General features: G+C 38.9%; 1 protein-coding gene across 1 annotated transcript in view; it reads left to right on the plus strand.

Annotated features, from left to right (window-relative positions):
- HTR2A (5-hydroxytryptamine receptor 2A) overlaps positions 1-11,610 on the plus strand; it is a 112,923-nt gene that overhangs the window by 10,797 nt on the left and 90,516 nt on the right. The gene's annotated exons all lie outside the window — the stretch shown is intronic.

Consider the following 11,610-nt stretch of genomic DNA (forward strand, 5'->3'; position numbering starts at 1 on the left):
CTACGGAAGTAGGATTGCCCAACCTTCCTTCCGAGGAGTGGCTGGTGGGTTTGAACCGCCAGTCTTCTGGTTAGCAGTCAAGTGCTTTAGCCACTGTGCTACCAGAGCTCCCTTCCTCATCTTAGTCAAGCTTAATTTTAGCAATAATAATAATGGCTAAGTTGCTGAGCACCTATGACAGACCCAGGAGTATGCAAAGCACTTCACAGAAATAAGCCGTCAGAGAAGTAAGATTGCAGAGGATGGCATAGATCATAACAAGGAGTAACCGAGATCAATCTGATTCCAAATTCCATGCCTTTTCTACTGCACTATCTGTCCAATAAGACAGTCAGCCTCCCAGCTCTTTCCAGCTGTCACCCAGGAGGCAGGCAGGTGGGAATGGCTGTGAGTATGCTAGTCAAGACTCATCATTCATCCATTGAGCCAAGAAACTTTAACAGAGTATTATCTTAGTTATCTAGTGCTGCCATAACAAAAGTGCCACAAGTAGATAGCATTCACCAACAGAAATTTATTTTCTCACAGTTAAGGAGGCTAGAAGTGTGAATTCAGGGTCCCAACTCTAGGGGAAGCTTTTCTTTCCCTGACAGCTCTGGAGCTCTGGTGGCATAGTGGTTAAAGTATTCAGCTGCTAACCAAAAGATCACAAGTTTGAACCCATCAGCTGCTCTGTGAGAAAGATGAGGCAGTGCTCCCATAAAGATTTACAGCCTTTCCACTGAGTCAGAATTGACTTGATGATAATAGGTTTGAGTTTGGGGTTTGGAGGGCTCTGAGGAAAGGTTTTTGTCTCATCTCAGTTTCTGATTCTTGGTTCCTTCTCCATAGTGTGGCATCTATCTTCTCCTATCTCTGTTTGCTTGCCTGATGGCTTGCTCAATCTGCTCTTTGTTGTCTCAAAAGTGATTTACTTAAGACACCGTGTACCGTAATACTGCCTCATTCACATAGCAAAGAGAGCTCATTCCCAAATGGGATTATAACTACAGGTATAGGAGTTAAGATTAACAACACAAATTTTGGGGAGACAGAATTCAATCCATAACAAATATCTGCTATGCACTTGGCACTGAATATGATAGGATGAATAATATATGCATTCAAAGATCTCACAAGGGAAGTAAGGAAACATATAAGAAAAAATATATATGGGGTTGTAAACCAGAAGTCTGAGTGGTGGATGGCACAGGAGGGGATAGGTAGTGAATGTTAAAAAGACAAAGTCGATTCTAATGAAGGAACTGAAAAGATTTAGTATGAGTATTCTGAATTCCTTTCTAATGTTTCTGTTTCTTTTATTGCTATTTTGTTTGTCATTTAGTTTTGGGGTTTTGGTTTTGGTTTGAATTTAGATCCTTAGTCCAGCTAGAATTTATTTTTGTGTATGGTGTGAGTCCACCAATCATTCAAGTCTTTTTAGCACCTATTGATATAATTGCAGGGGGGTTTTTTTGTTTGTTTTTAGTTTGTTGATATATTCAATTTTTTGTTAGATTTCCAAGTATTGAAATACTGTTGGATTCCTGGGAGATACTCATAAGTAAAATTGGATTCAAATGACTTTTTTTATTTGCTTGTTAGCTGAGTAATACAAAAACCTTAGAATACTTTAATTCCATTTACATCCCCATTTTGTTATCTTTTAGTAATTTCCCATGCATTTTAATTCTGCATGCCTATTTAAACCCATAAATCCATTATAACTGGATATTCACTGAGTGTATTTATTTCCTACGTATTGACACTTTTTGTTGCTTTATATTGCCTTCTTAATTTTTGTGGAGGAGCCCTCGGAGGAGGCCTTGTAGTATGGTGGTTAAAGCACTTGGCTGCTAACCAAAACATTGGCAGTTCAAGCCCACTAACCACTCCACTAGAGAGAGATGAAGCAGTCTGCTTGCATAGAGTTTACAGCCTTAGAAACCCTATGGGGAAGTTCTAGTCTATCCTATAGCGTTTCTAGGAGTCCTAATCAACTCACCGGGAGTAGGTTTGCTTTTTGTTTTTATATAATTTCCATGATTTGTCCTAGGTTCCTATTTCTTATTCCTGAAGAACTTCTTTAGAACATCTTAGGTTTCTCCAAGTCTTTGTTATTCTAGACATTTTTATTTTGCCTTCATTTAATTTTTTTTAATTGGTATAAAAATCACATAACATAAAATTCACCATTTTAACCATTTTAAAGTATACAGTTCAGTGGTTTTTAGTATATTCATAATGTTGTGCATAATACCATCACTATTTAATTCCAGAACATTTTTATCACTCGGAAAAGAAACCACATATGTATTAAGTAGCCATTCCCCATTTGCCTTCATTCTAAAGGACTAGTTTTGCTAGGTATAGAACGCAAGGTGGGCAATCATCTTTCTTTAGTACTTAACAGATGGTATTCTAAAGATTCTGACTTATATTATTTTTTTGTTTCTTTGATTGGTTATTTGTTTTTGAGAATTCAGTTGTGGTTCTCATTATGATTCTTTAGAAAGTAATGACCTTCTACCACTAATCCTTACTGCTTTTAGGATCTTTTATTTCTCTTTATATTTCAGTTATTTCCTGTGATAGTTTTGTTTTTATCCTGTGTGAGGTGTGTATTTATTGTTGGATTTGTGATTTGATATCTTTTGTCAGTTTGGGAAAACTCTTGTCCATTATTTCCAAGTATTGATTCTGCCCTATTCTCTCTCTGTCCTACTTCTGGGAATCCACTGTCATGTATCATACAGCTTTTCTCATCTATCTTATGACTCTTAAACACTTTTACACATTTTCTACCCTTTTTATCTCTTCCTGCTTTAGTCTGGAGAGTTTCTACAGACTTTTTTTCTGATCACTAATCTTTTCATCAACTACTTCCAATCTGCTATTAAACCCATTTATTACATTCCTGATTTGAGTTATTGTGTTTTGGTTCTAGAATTTCCATATGACTCTTTTTTATGTATTCAGTATCTAGAATAATTCTCATGGTTACATCTATTTTTTTCAATATTAGTCACAAGTACCTGGATATCTGAATTATCTAACAATTTCTACTTTCTGGTTTTTTTCTTTTTCTACTTGTCCTATCAGTTGGCATATATCAAAACCAAAAAATAAACTCACTGCCATTGAGTCGAATCCAACTCCTAGTGACCCCTCCTTGGATTTCTGAGGCGGTATCGCTATGGAAGTAGATTGCTCAACCTTCCTTCTGAGGAGTGGCTGGTGGGTTTAAACCGCCTGCCTTCTGCTTAGCAGTCATCTGTCTTAGGAACTATGTCACCAGAGCTCCTATACTGAATACTATGTTAAAAAAAAAAAAAAATTGTGGGTGCTCTATTAATATTACCTTTCTCCAGAGAAGTTTTCATTTCATTTACTTTTAGCAGTGAGTTGGCGGCAAAGTGCCTAAGGCATTTGACTGCTCACCAGAAGGCTGGGGGTTCAAGCCCACCAGCCACTCCTTGGAAGGAAGATTGGGCAATCCACTTCCACAGAGATACCATCTCAGAAACCCAAGGAGGGGTTGCTATGAGTCAGGATTGACTCAATGGCAGTGAGTTTGTTTGGGGTTTTGTTAAAATAGATACAGATCCCCTTATTCCAATCAGGGATTGAGCTGATTTTAGGCTTGGTTTTTATAAGGATTGGTCTATTTACAATTCATTCTTACAATCAGAGTGTACCCTCATGATCTCAGTTGGAAGCTTGTGAGGATTACCAGAAGCTCTCCATTTTGTGGAGCTCTAAACTCCAATTTGTAGCTCTCTTCCACCATAAGACTGATGTTGATGATAAATCTTTTTAGTAACTCAACCTCTCAGTCTGTACCTCTAGAAAATTACTAAAGATCTTGAAGAGAAAAGTAGTTCACATGATTGGCCTTATTTTTCTGCTCTTTCCTTCACCTCAGAATCTTGGTCCCTCAAATCCTGACTGCCTTGGTAGCCCTAGCTCTAAACTTGGATTTTCGTCAACCTCTGAGACAGGGTCTGAACTTTAAATTCAGCTCTATTTGATACTAGTATTACCATTCCTCTCTTTTCGTTTGCATTTCCATGATATACCTTTTCTTATCCCTTTTTAGTTTATCTTTGTTTCTTTGTTTTATATATCTTTTCAGAAGTAACTTATAGATGGATTTTTTTAAAAGAAAATTTAGCAATCTCTGCCTTTTGATATTGCCTGTCTGCATTTACTGTGACAATTGTCATAATCTTATTTTATGTTTACCGTAGATGTTATTAGGAGCTTTGGTAGTATAGTGCCTAAGGCATTTGACTGTTAACCAGAAGGCTGGCGGTTCAAACCCACCAGCCACTCCTCGGAAGGAAGGTTGGGCAATATACTACCGTGGTGATACTGCCTCGGCAACCTAAGGTGGGGTCACTATGAGTACAGGGCTGACTCGACGGCACATAACAACAATAACAACAACAACAACATAGATGTTATTAAGGAGCTCTGGTGCCATAGTGCCTAAGCCATTTGACTGCTAACCAGAGGGTTGATAGTTCAAACCCACCAGCCACTCTGTGAAAGGAAAGTGGGGCAATCTACTTATGTAAAGATTTACCATCTCAGAAACCCAATAAGAGTAGGTATGAGTCAGAATCGACTCAACGGCAGTGAGTTTGGTAGGGTTATTTTTTTTAATATATATATTTTTTGTAAATATTATTGACCAACTAATCCCACTTGAGAGAATCTATTCTACAGAAGAAAAAAAAAATACATGGAAGTTCTTTCATGCAGAAAATTTTTGAAATGGCAGAAAAGTAAGATGGTTAGATAATGGTTGGATATATTGTTTTTATCTAAACTAAAAAATAATTTGCAGCTTTTAAGAATATTGAATTAGGGCTATTTAGTATTCAAGCAGAGGGATGAATCCATGATGTTCAATGCAAAAAACAAATTTCATGATAATATGCTTGGTATAATTCTATTCTGGTAAAATACTCACTGTCATCAAGTTGATTTCAACTCATAGAGACCCCTCCTTGGGTTTCTGAGGTGGTATCACTACAGAAGTAGATTGCCCAACCTTCCTTCTGAGGAGCGGCTGGTGGGTTTGAACCACCAGCCTTCTGATTAGCAGTCAAATGCCTTAGGCACTATGCCACCAGAGCTCCCATCTAGTAAAATAGTAGCATTAAATAATAATGATGATAATAATAATATCTGAGGATATATATATGTGTGTGTTAGCATAAAGAAAACTGTTGCAAGACTTTTCACATTTACCAAGAAGATAGGATTAGAAAGGATAGCAGAACTGTTATCTTCTTCCTGTTATCTTGTACATTTCTATATAGTTTTATTTGTGACAACAATATTGTATCACCCTTAGGTTGAGTCTAAGAAGATAAGTGTGTGTTTTCTAGTAGGCTCTGTTTATGAGGGCAGAAGACAAAGGGTATACAGGGAGCAAAGGCAAAGTGGATTCTGGGAAGTGGAATTCATTCAACATGGCTGTAGCACAATATTTTCGTCATGGTTCTCTAGAGAAAAAGAACCAGTGAGATAGATGGTAGATGAGAGAGAGAGAGAGAGAGAGAGAGAGAGAGAGAGAGAGAGATCACTGGTTCATCATAATGAGCTCTGGTGGTACAGTTGTTAAAGCAATTTGGCTGTTAATCAGAAGGTTGGTGGTTCAAACCTACCAGCTGCTCTGTGGAAGAAAGATGAGGTAGTCTGATTCTGTAAAGATCTACAGCCTTGGAAACCCAAAGGTGGTTGCTATGAGTCAGAATCAACTCAATGGCAATGAGTTTGGTTTGAGGCTTTTTTTTTTTTTTTGGTTCTGTATAGTGTATGTAACCCTGAGAAAGATAGATATTTACTTCAAGGAACTGGCTCACACAATTGTAGAGGCTAACATGTCCAAAATTCATAGGTTAGGAGACAAGCTGGAAACTCCTGCTGACTCATGGGATTGTGGAGATTGTGGACATTCAGCAAGTCCAAAATGCATAGGTCAGGAAACAGAAAGAGTGCAGAGTGGAGAGAAGGAGGGCAATTTCTTCCAAAATGTCATTTACTGTCTGGAGGCAGAACACGCCCTAGGGAAACTCCATTTTCAGTGACCTGCTGCTTGATTACACATTATGTCATTGCATTATATTACTGAACAACAAATAGTCTAGTAGTTAGCCAAACCACTAGGAATCATAGCCTAAGAGTTGACATGTAAAACCAGCCATCAAACAGAGGACAGAAAGGTGATGAAAAATAAGGATGGAGAGTAGGACAAGCATCCTATGCCAGGCTGGAGAATGTGCACTGTATTCTGTCACTAGTGGTAAGCCATTGAAAGGTTTTATATTGGAGAGAGACATACACAGAAAAAGATTTATGTTTTAGAAAGATCTGTCTGGCAGCTATTTAGAATATGGATTAGAGAGGGTAGAGAATGAAAGAAGTGAAAACAGTTAAGAGACTATTGAAGTGGTTCAAGAAAAGCAGCAGTGAGAACGTAAACTCTGTAAACACCATGGAAATAGAGGGTGTGAGAGAGCTGAGGTGAAAGAAGGTCTTTTCCTGGAACCTCCATTTCATTAGCAGCGTGACAGCAACATTATCATAAATATCTCCACAGCTATCATTTGTTGAAAATTTGTATGTGTCTCAGAGAAATTAATTGGATAAAGATCATGTAGTTATTTGAGTTGGAAATTTAAACAGGTTGGCTGGCTCCGAAGCTAATTTTTTTCAAATTGCCCCTCGTAAGTGATCTGAGTATGTGGCATTGCAAGTGGGAACTCTCTATGTGAGGAGAATGCTGGGTCTCCCACCACTAATCTCTGCTAATCCCAACTAGACCTGTTTTTCCGCTTTGCATATTGGCTTCAGCTTAATAGTTCTTTTGACTAAAAGACTGTGTAACCAAAAATATTGAAAACTATTTTGCAATTATTCTCTCTAGTGGCCACAACCCAAATATTAACCAATTAAATAATATGGCAAAGACATGTTATATACCCACAATGGCAAGAACTGCAGGGAATGTAATGATAGGTGAAGCAAAATTGGTCTCAAATGAAAAATGCTGCTTTCACATAAAAAAAAGTAGGAGCAGATATAAGGCAAGTGCACAGTTATTCTGATATCAAGAATTACACAAATTCAAGTTAAGACAGCCTATAAAGTAGCTTGGATCCTCAAGAATGAAAGAGTTGCATCTGCATAGTGGATCAGGAAGGCTTCCTGGAGGAGATGGCCAATCTTCAATGTTTCCTGGGGTTTCAACAAGTGGTGAGGGTGGTAGCCACATGACAGTTTACTCAAGTTTTCTTGTTCTGCATGTGCCTGAGCTTGTCTTTCTTTTCCCTTTGCTTACTACTACCTGCTTGATCATTTTCCTGCTCACCAAGGCTTCCATCTAACTCTGAGGAGAACAGACATAATTACAAATCAGTCTGTGATGCTCCCTGAGTAAAGAAGTGATGACAGAGAGATTGAAGTATTAGATTAAGAGCGATTCTGGGATTCTCTATGGATTTCATTTTCCTTTCATAAACCTAATTCCCATGATCAGAGGTAACTTAGAATTTCCCATAATACATAAAATGAGCAAACCTTTTTTTCATGAATATCCCCTTGCTAATGCTATGTAAGGGAAAAAAATAGATGCTACCTTATTTCCTGACAACCTTTAGCAGATAAAGGTATATATCCAAAAGATAGAATGAAAGTGACAATTTGCATGTTGTCATACTCAGATAGGCAAGCAAATACACCAGTTTATTTTTAGCAGTTATTTAATTTCAGAAATATATTTGCAGCACATGGGATAATTATGCAGTATCATGGATCTAATGAGAAAGATTTTCTTTCTTCAAGGCTAAGCATGGCAGCGTATTTCCTGCATTATTACTTCTCTAACAACAAGCTGTGTCACATTTATTTGAGTCCTTTGCCCTCGCAAGTTGTGACCCCAGGCATAGTATCTTCAATGGTTAGAATGGTTAGGTTGCTGCATCCTGCTCTTTGCTTCAGGTGGATTGCAACATACCTTCCTAGACAGTGCAGATGTCTAGGAAGATTTAAGGGATGGTATATCAAGGCAGCAGCTAATCCTGCTACCAGCATGACTCAGTGGGATGAACCAGAGAGCACACTGTCTGCCCAGTCACACCATCTCAAGCCAGTTACCAAAACCAAACCAAACTCACTGCTGTCAGGTTGTATCCAACTCCTCGCGACCCCCCCTTGGGTTTCTGAGGTGGTATTACTATGGAAGTAGATTGCCCAATCACACAAAGGAGATGTGCCCAAAGCAGGTGCCCACACATCTCGATATGCCTGGGACAGTCTCCATTTATATGTATTATCCCAGCATGATTAGAAAGAAACCTTGTTTTTTAAATATAAATAATGTAAGTAACAAAACCTTTGCCATTTCAACAATCTTCATACGTACAGTTCAGTGGCATTGACTGTGTTCACCACATTTTTCAGTCATCACTATTAACTGTTTCCTAATGCTTCCATCATCCTAAACAGAAGCTCAATGTCCCATACCAATATAATTTTAATATTCTTAACTTTGTCTCTCACAACTCAAAAATGTAATATCCAAACTGAAACAAGGCTCTGTGTGACCGCCATTTGTCCCACGCTCTTCTTTTGTCCTCAGCTCTGCTCTGCCCATGGATGCAGGATGATTTAGGAACACGTCGATTTCTCTTTTCCTGCCAATCTTTTCTCACACTTTGCATTGTTGTTAATTCTTGTTGAGTCAGCCTGACTCATGGATACCCCATGCACAACAGAACAAAATGCTGCCCAGTCCTGCACCACATCCATGCTGGGTTTTGGATCAAATCATTGTGATCCATAGGGTTTTCATTGGCTGATTTTCAGAAGCAGATTGTAGATTGCTATTCTGTCTTAGTCTGGAATCTCTGCTGAAACCTGTTCAATATCATAGCAACACACAAGCCTCCACTGACAGACAAGTGGTGCCTGTGCATGAGGTGCATTGGCTGGGAATCAAACCCAGCTCTCCTGCATGGAAGGGGAGAATTCTACCACTGAGCCACCACAGCTCTCACACTTAGAAACGTATTATGGTGGAACACATAACAGAAAGCGTATGCCTGTGGAGGGTATGTCTTTGGTTGTTGTGGTGCAATGGATTTTCTTTCATGTGGCCTTCCAGGCCTTAAGTTTATAATTCTTCCAAAATGATTGGCCAAGCTGAATTCTGCTAAAGGATTGGTCAGTTTGCTATCTGCCTAAGTGGCTTGCAGGAGCTCTGGTGGTGTAGTGCCTACATCATTTGACTGCTAACCAGAAGGCTGGAGGTTCAAACTCACCAGCCACTCCTCGGAAGGAAGGTTGGGCAATCTATTTCCATAGTGATAACGCCTCAGAAACCCAAGGAGAGGTTGCTATCAGATCCAACTTGACAGCAGTGAGTTTGGTTTGGTTTTGGTAAGTGGCTTGCAAAGATTGGTCAGTTTAGCATCTACCTTTACAAAGATTGGCTAGAGATAGGGGGCCCAACAAGTCTGACTTTTACTAGGACTGATAGTGGGGTCGGTTGTGGGGGGTCACCCAGTTCCTGATAAATACTGTTGAGCACAAAGGCTCAGATGGGTCTTCCTGATGATAAAAGCCAGGTGGAAAGTGTGTCCTTTAGACACAGGGCCTTGTGCTGAGAACCTCCAAGAAGAGCTGTAATACAAGCCAAGGGTTGTAGTGCTGAGGTAGTAACACTGAAGACTGACAGAAACAGTGGCAAGCACAGGAGAGCCAAGCGGCAGAGAAATGGCAGCAGTGGTGCAAGTGAAGGGAAGCAGGAAACCAAAAAGACAGCAGCAGTGGGCCCACAGAGAAGATGGCAATGGTGGGCGAGTAAGCCCACAGAGCAGAGGTAGACACCTCCAGGCAGGATATTGTCAATGGAGCAGAAGCTTGAGTATACAGTATACAGGAGTTGCCCATAAAACAGGTTTCCCTCCACTGTTATCATAATGTTAATCTAAGATTGCCACTCTCTAAATAGATCACCTTGTCTCCTTCTTGTCTAAGAAAAGTCTAGCAAACATGATTTCTTTTCTTTTTCCATTTTCCAATTATATCCATGTTCCTCCTTACTTTCTTGTTTCTCCTCTCAACCTTCCCAAAAGAATCTTCCATGACTACTTTTTGTGCATCTCTCTCCAATTTATGTTATTTCCCCTTCAAGAATTCAACCCTTGTTTTTTTCCATCTTGTCACTTCTTATTCAATCTTCAAGTCTCCCTCTGACTTTGACCTCCCCACCATTTTCTCCTTTGTCAAAGTCACCAATGTCTTCCTAATTTCCAAACTAATCCACAAGATTTTAATATTTTAATAATATACTCAAGTAATACATGAATACATTCTCAATGTGAAAGAGTCGAGTATCTCTGAACTATAGAAAACACAAAGCAAACTTGCCGTTCATCCCTCCTTTCCAAACCAGCACTCACCAGCATTTTGTTAACCTTGAGCAGTGCTGCTTCTGTTTAATGCAGCACAGAAGCAGGAAAGAAACCAAGCAAAGCTCCCTCAGATTTCAACCTTTCAAAAATGCCCCACAATCACCTTCTCCTTATGTACCCTTTGACTCGGAGTTTGCCTTTTGATCAGTTACACCCCAGAACTATGCCAACCTCTACTGCACTCCAATTTGTATTTGTGTTGGATCTCCCTTCCTTTATGTTCTATTTCTCTCTAAACTGGATCCTATCTGTTGTCTATCTTTTAGATACTCCACCTTCCTTTTTGCAACACTAATGAAACAATATGTTTTTTCTTTTCAAGAGTTGTTATGCTTTATTTGGATTGATTTTTTTTCATCTTTTTTGTCATTATGTGGAATTTTAAGAGTTAGATGGTATAGACATATGTTCTCAGGATACTCTACACATATATTTATAATATACAGAGAAGGTTTTGATTCATAGCAACCCTATGTACAAGTGAAATAAAAAATGCCCAGACCTACACCATCCTCACAACCGTTGCTAAGTTTAAGCTCATTCTTGTAGCTACTGTGTCAATCCATTTTGTTAAGGGTCTTCCTCTTTTTTGCTAACCCTATACGCTATGAGTCAGGGCTGACTCGACGGCACATAACAACAACAACAATACTTGACCAAGCATGATTTACCTCTGCAGGGATTGGTCTCACCTGATAACATGTCCAAAGTACATGACACAATGTCTTACCATCCTCACTTCTAAGGGTCCTTTTGGCTGTACTTCTTCCAAGACAGATTTATTCATTCTTCTGCAGCCTATGTTATATTCGATATTCTTCGCCAACACCGTAATTCAAAGGCATCAGTTCTTCTTCAGTTTTCCTTATCCATTTTTTGCATGTATATGAGGCAATTAAAAATACTATGGCTTGGGTCAGGTGCATCTTAGTCCTCACTGTGACATCTTTGCTTTCTAACACTTTATTGAGGTCTTTTTGCAGCAGATTTACCCAATGTGTTAGGTCATTTGATTTCTTGACTACTGCTTCTGTCGCCATTGATTATGGATCCAAGTAAAATTAAATCTGTGATAAATTCAATCTTTTCTCCATTTATCATAATGTTGCTTATTGGTCCAGTTGTGAGTTTTGTTTTCCTT

The sequence above is a fragment of the Orycteropus afer genome, unplaced genomic scaffold (assembly GCF_000298275.1).
Source record: "Orycteropus afer afer isolate SDZICR_OR568_19922 unplaced genomic scaffold, OryAfe1.0 scaffold00157, whole genome shotgun sequence".
NCBI lineage: Eukaryota > Metazoa > Chordata > Mammalia > Tubulidentata > Orycteropodidae > Orycteropus > Orycteropus afer.